The following is a 9,704-nucleotide window of genomic DNA, read 5'->3' on the forward strand; positions in this document are numbered from 1 at the left end:
ATGTAAAGCCCTCAGGTTGTATCATATACACCTTTTCGGTCAGCTCTCCATTCAGAAAAGCTGTCTTTACATCCATCTGTCAGATCTCATAATCCAGATGGACAACTATTGCAAGCATTATCCGAATGAATTTGAGCATTGCCACCGGGGAGAACGTCTCGTTATAATCAATACCATAATGTTGACGATACCCCTTGGCAACTAGACGGGCTTTATAGGTCTCCACCTTTTCGTGTGCGTCCCTCTTCTTTTTGAAGACCCATTTACACCCAACGGGTTTAACCCCTTCAGGTGGATCAACCAATGTTCATACATCGTTGACCTTCATTGACTCCATTTCAAATTTCATTGCTTCAAGCCATTTCTCAGAATCAGGTCTCTACATTGCATCCATATAGGTGATCGGATCCTCATCATTCTCATCGAGTTCGATGGGATCATTGTTCCGGATCAAAAAACTGTAGTATCTGTCCGACTGATGCGGTACTTTACCGAATCGCCTTAATGGTGCAGGTATATTGGGCTTCAGATCTGATCTAATCAAATCCGACTCAAGTTTAGCTATTGGTGTCGGTCCTTCTACCTGTTGAACTTCATCAAGTTCAACCTTAGAGACAACTGTTCCTTCACCAAGGAACTTCTTTTCTAAAAAAGTTACTTTAAGATTGATGAACACTTTTTGTTCATCAGCATGGTAGAAAAAATATCTTTTGGTCTCTTTGGGATACCCTATAAATGTGCATTTGTCAGACCTAGGTTCAAGTTTATCTGTAACTAACCATTTGACATAGGCCAGGCACCTCCAGACCCTAAGGTATGAAAGTGCTGGCTTACGCCCTGTCCATATCTCATATAGAGTCTTAATTACAGATTTACTTGAAACCCTATTTAACAGATAACAGGTCGATTTGAGTACATATCCCCAGAAGGATATCGGCAAGCTGGCAAAATCTATCATGGATCGGATCATATCTAACAGAGTCTGATTTCTCCTTTCAGACACACCATTATGCTGTGGTATTTCTGGAGGAGTCCATTGGGAGAGAATCTCATTCTCTCCTAGATATGTGAGAAACTCATCAGAAAGGTATTCTTCTCCTCGATCAAATCGAAGAGTTTTAATACTCTTCTCAGTTTATTTTTTTACTTTACTTCAGAATCGTTTGAACATTTCAAATGAATCCGACTTATGTTTCATCAGATAGACATATCCATATCTGGATAGATCATCCGTGAAACTGATGAAGTAAAAATATCCACCTCTAGCACTTGTGCTTATGGGCTCGCATATATCAGTATGTATTAGGCCCAATAGCTCAGTAGCTCTCTCACCTTTTTCAGTAAAAGGTGACTTGATCATTTTACCAAGAAGACATGACTCACAGGTTGGAAGTGATTCACAATCACTGACTTCGAAAATTTTCTCTTAAGTCAACCTGTTTATCTTGTACTTATTTATATGACCTAGTCTACAGTGCCATAAGTAGATATCTGATACACTATCTAATCTAGGGTGTTTGCCTGTAGAATAGACTACGTTAACAGGTTGTGATAATATATACACACCATTGTTCAAATATCCACAAAAAATAGTAACACCATTCATAATGATATTACAAACTTATTTCTTTATTGAAATTTCATAATCATTTTTGGTCAGAAGGCCTACAAAAATAATATTTTAAAAAAAACTGGGATAGAAATGATAATTATTAAGAACAATGGTATGGAACTCAAATACAAGTTTCAAGATTCCTAATGCTAGAACTAGAACTGATCTTCCATCTCCAATGTTCAGGAACCTTTCATCTTGCTCGAATCTCCTACTGACCTGCAACCCCTGCAACGAATTGTAAATATAGTAAGGGCTATCGGTATCCAATACAGCCTATCATTTGGTTGTGAACAGTTTTAAGGACTAATCGATAAATTCTCTCTTTATCGAACCTAAATAGTCCTAAGGACTTCATCACAACAACAGAGTTCATTAGAAGATGAAAACTTATGATGAAAATATCAAAAATATATTTTATTTATTAACAAATCAATTACAATACAAGGTTGCTCAACCATCAACAGATTGACGATTGACTTTTGGGATATATTTTCCAATAGTTTAGAAAAAAATAATTTTAAAAAAAAAATAATTAGAATAAAATATATTTAGAAAAAAAATAATTGTTAGAGAAAAAAATATTTAAAAAAAATATATATTTTTAAAAAAATATTTTGCATTGAGCTGTAGATTTTCGTTTAAGAATCAATCTTGATCGAGATCGACTCTTAGATGTCCCGTATTCGAGCTTTTTGAAAAAGTAATAACCTTATTGTTGTTAATAGTTGATATTTTGATTCATTATGTAGTAATCAGCAGTTATTTATTCACTATTCTCAGGATATATATTGGATAGGATGCGTAGGCACCATATTCACATCGTATACTTGAAGAACCATAGAGAGATGCTGCTGAAATTTTTATAATAATAAAATAAAATATCGACTAATAACAATAGTAAGATTATTACTTTTCTGAAAAGGATAGGACCACACCTGTTAGTAATGATTTGAAATGAATAGGATCATGCATTTTTGCTTCATTAAATTGATGGAAGGAGATTTTTTATGTTACTATTCAATCTGTGTTCTTTAATGTATGCTATTTTGTATAAAATGATCTGTGTTTGGATCTGGATCGGGATTCGGTCTGAAATCTGGATCGAGATTTGGTTCGAATGAATACCACTAAAAATTTCTTTGTTGTTAATGATTTTTATGTTTGTTGTTAAATGGATATCAACAAAAGTTGGATGAATGTCAGAGGTATTTTTTTGCCTGAATATCAAAAAGATGTTCGAGATTTTATTAAGTTTGCACGGCATAAGGCTGATAGTACTAGTCGGATAAAGTATCCACGCAAGAGATATATCAATATGATATATCATCACATAACACTTGTTGAGGAACATCTGCCACGTTATGATATGGACAAGAAGTATACTCGCTGGATATGGCATGGAGAGGATAATCTGAATGAAGTTGTGCACGATGATGACGATACTGAAAATGATAGTGATGTTGCTGAACTTGTCAAACATGTTAAAAGAGGAGAACTATTGGATGATTTATATCAGGATGTTTGTTCAAATGTACGCATGAGTACTAGTGCATCTGAAGGCAATTCTGATCATGAACACAATATCCGGCTTGAGGTAGAAGGGACTTCTGAATAGTTTGCAAAGCTTGCAAGGGATGCACGAGAGCCACTCTATCCAAATTATGAAAAGTTCTCCAAATTAAAATTTTTGATAAAATTGCTTCATATTAAAATCATGAACTAATAGAGTCAGAAGTCATTTAATCAAAATTTATCATTGATTAAAGTAGCTCTTTCTAATGGAGAGAGACTTTCGAAATTATATTCTGAAGTAAAAATATACATGTAAAAATTGAGACTTGGCTATATTCTTATACATGCCTACAAAAATGACTGTATATTATTTTATAAAGATAATGAACAGGCAACTGAATATTCGAAATGTGATGAGTCTAGGTACAAAATTGATAACAGGAAAGGAAAGAAGATACCTCAAAAAGTTTTGAGATATTTTTCATTGATTCTAAGACTTCAAAGGTTGTATATGTCCACAAAGACAGCTGAAGAAATGAGATGGCATCTTGAGCAGTAGGCTCCAAAGGAGAACATACTTAGCCACCCAACCGACTCTGTAGTATGGAAAGACTTCGATGCAAAGTATCCGCATTTTGCGAGTGACCCATGCAATATCTGACTTGGTCTAGTGGTAGATGGATTTAATTTCTTTGACAATTTGAGTACTTCCTACAGCATGTGGTCTGTGATGCTAGTTGTATATAATGTGTCATCTTGAAAGTGCATGAAAGAATCATTTATTTTTATGTCACTATTGATTTCAGATCCGAAAGCACCAGGTAATGAAATTGATGTATATCTATGATCGTTAATCGATAATCTGAAGGAGTTATGAAAAAATGGACTACAGACATATGATTTTGTGAGTCGAAGAAATTTTAAGTTGCATGCTTCAATTTTTTGGACCATAATGATTTTTTTGCATATGAAAACTTATCTGGGTGGAGTACCAAAGGATATTTGGCATGTCTAATATGCAACAAGGATGCGTTCTTCTTATATTTAAAGCATGGATAAAAAATATGCTTCATGGGTCATTGACGATTTCTACCTGATAATCACTTTTAGAGGATCCGTTATAACCAATACTTTGATGGTAAGTCTGACCGACGTCCACCACCTAAGAAATTAGTGGAGCAAAAATTTTAGAATAATTTAAAGTCATTGAAAACATCTAATTTAAAAAAATATAGAATACTCGCAAGTGGAAGTGTACTAAAGTTGAGCTGAATTAGATAAAGCGAAGTATTTTTTTCGAACTACCATATTGGAAGCAGCTACTACTTCGTCATAATCTGGATATAATACATATTGAGAAGAATATTTGTGATAATATCATCGATACAGTATTAAATATTTTAAAAAAAATAAAAGATAGTATAAAAGCTCATCTTGATTTGTAGAAAATAAAAATCCGACTAGAGTTGCATTTAGTTTGTCGAGATGATAGATCTTTTATACCACCTGCATGTTATTCGTTGTTTGGCGAGAAAAAGAAGAGTTTATGTGGATGGTTTAAAATCATAAAGTTTTTCGATGCTTACGCTTCAAATGTATTATGGTGTGTTAGCAACAACAACGATAATATCTCTAGCATGAAAAGTCATGACTCCCATATGATGATGCAATGCTTACTTCCTGTGGTCATGCATGGCTATTTGGATAGTGATATTCAAACTGCATTGATTGAGTTGGGAGTATTCTTCTGAGAACTATGTTGTCGAAAATTGAAGATTAACTTATTTGAGAAGTTTAAGAAGGATATCGTGCTCATTCTTTATAAATTAGAAAAAAAAAAATTATCATCATTTTTTGATGTTATGGTGTACCTATCTATTTATCTTCCAAAAGAATCTCTTTTGGCCAGACCGATACATTATCGATGGATGTATCTTATTGAAAGATAAAAAAATTATATGTACTTTGTCATATCAGTTATAAGATATAAATATATTTCTAAAATTTAAATTTATTTTTATTTACAGATTCTTGTATACTCTAAAGAAGTATGTACGTAATAAAGCATGGCTTGAAGGGTCTATAGCGAAAGCATACATAGCTACGAAGTGTATCATATTCTGCTCGATATATCTTAACGATATCAAAATAAGATTCAATTGTATAGATTGTAACGCAGACCGTGAATGAGGTGATAATGAACCAACACTGTCCATATTTAAATAAATAGTTCGACCCATTGGTGGAAGGAAATATGAATTTATAGACATGAATGAGCTATCCAAGATACACTTTTATGTTCTAAATAATTATAAAAAAATTAAAGATTTCATTGAGTAAGTAACATCTTAGCATACTGTTTAATATTTTAAGTAATTTTTTAATATCGATATAAAATTAAAAATCATAATTTGTTGCAGTGAACACAAGAGTATACTATCCAGAGAGAATAATATAGATGTTGATGATCGACATAAGAAAAAATTTGCAAAATAATTTGGAGACCTTGTAAACTACACTAGTAATACATTATTTTTAATAATTATAGAAATAATTATTTGAACCAATATAATTTTTTATGTTATGGTGTAGATGAAATATAAGTATTTCAATAAAAAAGAGGGTACGATCGATGAGTTGTATAATTTAGCATGTGGCTCCGATTGAAGGATTAACCACTATGCATCCTGTATCATTGGAGGAATGAGATTTCACACAAAGAAGCTTGAGATACAACAACGAACCTAGAATAGTGGGATTGCTATGATAGGATATGAAGGACAAGAAGAGATTGAATATTATAATATACTGTTAGATATCATAGAACTAAAATATGGGTCCAGTAATTCTGTATTCTTGTTTCAGTGTGAATGGTGGGATATTAGAAATAAAAAGATTGGTATTCATATTGATCTACACTTTATCAGTGTAAACTTTGCATGAATATGGTACCAAAATGAGCTGTATATATTAGCAACTCAAGTGAAACAAGTAATATATTTGAAGGATCTAAAATATCGAGATAATTGGCATGTCGTATAAAGAATAACACTTAAAGGTGTATATGATATACCAACCCGACTAAAGATGGATGAAAATTCAGATTTACATGAAAAGAAAGCATTTTAAGAAGAAGAACAAATATTAGCCGAGTTTCTTATTGATGAAGTACTGGTAACAGCTCCTTTGAATAGGGCTGATCTGCCATCCAACAAAGTTGAAGCTGATTTTGTATTTAATCTTGATGAGTCAGAGGATGATGATCAGTTCATAAATGATAATGAGATAGAAGATGATATATTAGTCGATTATTGTGATTTGGAGGAGGATCTATACATCGAGAAAGATATGAATATTGATGAGTAGATTTATATTCTTTATTGAATTTTCTCTTACAATAATGATATGTGATATAATGCTGTTCATTAGAATATAATTTATTTTTTACTATTATTATTTAATATTATATTCATTTAAATGTCAAAAATTACAGGTATGGCACCAGGAGACAGACGATGACATTCACATTCACAGCCTACCCCTAAGGTTAAGGTGCCTTTACCCATTTTCACTGCTGCACCAGCAGAGTTGCTAGAGGGTCCTACACTAACAGGTCCCAGTGAGACAGGTCTGAGTGAGGCAGGTTCGAGTGGTATTATTATATTTTTTATATAATAAAATTTAATTTTTTTATTTGGATAGCTATCATACTAATGATTTATTTATTGTTGTTTCAAGTCAGTCTCCATTGGTGGTGAGGTGAGGGCAAGATCCATCAAAAAATCTCACTCTAGAGCATTGGAGATGCGACCACTCAAGACAGCATCTCCGTATTGAGATACCATCCGACTACATCAAATCCATTAGGGAATGGTGCAAGCCATGGCAGATCGAGCTAGGCATCATATGCCGCAGCTATGCCCTCATGATGCTTTTCGATTGGCGTCACATTATATGGACTTAGAGAAAGATTTTTTATATCCAGTTATAGATAAAATAAATTATACTGTGAATATTTAATTAGCACGGTATTCTTCTGATATTTGTTATTGTCATAGTATATTTGATATTGTTGATTTTAAGGAGGATCGCATGCGGTGAGCTGTGGATGCTCATTTATGCTTGCGTTTCAAGGAGTATCGCCACCGCATTCATCGACATTGGTACCATGTGATGCAGGACCATGGGGTGGAGGCCGCACGGTAGAATCGTATGACAGCATCACTATAGATGATTGGGCTCTCGTATGCTAGTATTACGAGGATCCAGCATATCAGGTTACACATTCAAACTTCTTTTTTTTAGAGTTTAATGATTAAATCATTTATTCTTAAATTCAATTTGTTACTTACTAATTTGCCTGCTAACTATACAGAGACAATGTGTCCAAAACACCGTGAATTGGATGAGACAGACCATGTTTCATTGTGGGGGTTCAAGGTCGTTCGCTCGTCATATGGAGTCGATGATAAATAATTTTTAATTAGCATATTTTAACTCTCTAACTATTTAAAATTTTTTAATTAATTATTTTTAAATTGCAAAGAGATGCAGAGAGTGACGAGCTTCCTGGTAGAATCGATATCTATCAGCAGACCCATCAACGACGGTAAAAAGTGTGGACGACGGAGAGCCAGAAGCTTTTTATAAATTTTTTTAATTATTTTTTTCATTCACAGTTTGATTTTCAGTATGAAATTAAAATACTTATAACTTTAATTTTCAGGATCATATAATAGGCATCAGATCTCAACCTATCCTTGAGGGCTCGACCACACTCACAGATGACGAGATCTGTGATCAGATATTTGGTACGAGATCCTATTATGTTAGAGGTTTAGGATATGGGATCAGTGCTCCCTTATTCTCACGCTCGTCCAAGACTGACATCCATACTACCTGTGATGCTCGGTTGGTAGAGATGCAAAGACAGGCTACTAAGGATCGACAGTGGGCTGAGCAGCGAGCTGATGAGTTGGCTGCATGTGTCGACGAGTACCAGCTACTCTAGGCCTAAATGATGGAGTGGATGGTGCAGATGGAGTGGATGATACAGTTGATGAGGCAGCAGCAGGCCGGTCCGAGCTCTTCCGAATGCTCTCCTTCTCCAGTCCGTTCTCCTTCTGCAGATGCTGATACTTGACGGTCTGTTTATGTTGCTTTTTATTTTTATTTCAGACCTCTTATAATTTTATTTTAATATAATAAAATGATGAAATTTATTTATGAGTTTATTGTGTGAATTTTTTTTTTTAATTTTAAAGATTATAAATAAAAAAATATTATAAATATAAATAAAAAATATATATTCATACATTATTTTAAAAAAAATATGTGTAAATTTTTAGCGATGGAATTATTTTAGATGACATTTTGGTCGCCAAAAAATTTATTAGCAATAAAAATAATTAGTCTAAATAATTTTTTTAATAAATTTAAAAATATTAAAATTTTATATTAAATTATTAACAATGAAAATAATTTTATCGTAAATAATTGTTAAATAGTAGTGATGAAAATTTTCATCGAGAATTGTCATATTTGCAATGAAACTTTTATGTTGTTAATATTTTTTTTATGAATTTAAATTTTATAATTTATAATTAAATTAATAACGATAAAAATATTTCATCTTAAATAAAATTTTAAATTATTTTTTATTAGCAATATAATAATTTATCATAAATTATTTTTTTAGAATAAAAATTTTTTGTCGCGAATAGTTTTTGAAAAAAAAAATTTAACAATAAAAATTTTTGGTTAGTAATATTGATTATTAGTAATAATTTTTTTTTTATTGTAAAAAATTATCAATGAAATCATTATTTACGATAAAATATCAATAATAATTTTTTTTATTAATAATTATTATCGATAAAAATTTAATATTAATAATAAATTTTTATGTCGTCGATATCCAGTATTATTATAGTGGTAGGATAGGAGAATTATAAAACAGCAAAATCCAGATGAAAGAGCTCTGAAAGCTGACAAGACAAGATCGGATTGATTTCCGTAGAGTTAACCAAGCATTGCTGCAATAACCACGAGCGCACTTGTAGAGGAAAATAAGAACAGCATTAGGCCATTGAACAATAAAACATAAAAGGAAGGCTCGTGGCTTCCAGCCATGCACAAAACGTCGACTGTGAATACGGCAGTTGAACTGAAAGCATTCTTGTCAAGTGGCATGAGTAGGTGTGGTGAACTCCGTGTGACACATGCAGCGGTCCAACTCCATAGATTTTAGCTTCAAAAGAGAAGAAGTTGCAAAGTTTTGTGGGAATACAAATCCACATTTAAGTCCCAGGTTGGTGATGTCGCCTGAAGTTAGAGAGTTGATGAAGCGCAGGTCGTCCGCTTGAAGACTGTGTTCGTCGATTCCCAGGGTTTTCAGCTTTTCGGAATGGATCCTGGCACTCCTCTTTGTAGCAAGCACCGGAGAGGCCAGAGGCTTGGATAGGTTAACCGCTTGGAGAATTGTGCAGAAGACCTTGATCACTGGAACAAGAGCTGGGCTAGATATGATAAAATTGAAGAATCTCAAATATAATAAACACTTTTTTCTTATGGTGGA

Source organism: Elaeis guineensis, chromosome 9 (genome assembly GCF_000442705.2).
Source record: "Elaeis guineensis isolate ETL-2024a chromosome 9, EG11, whole genome shotgun sequence".
NCBI lineage: Eukaryota > Viridiplantae > Streptophyta > Magnoliopsida > Arecales > Arecaceae > Elaeis > Elaeis guineensis.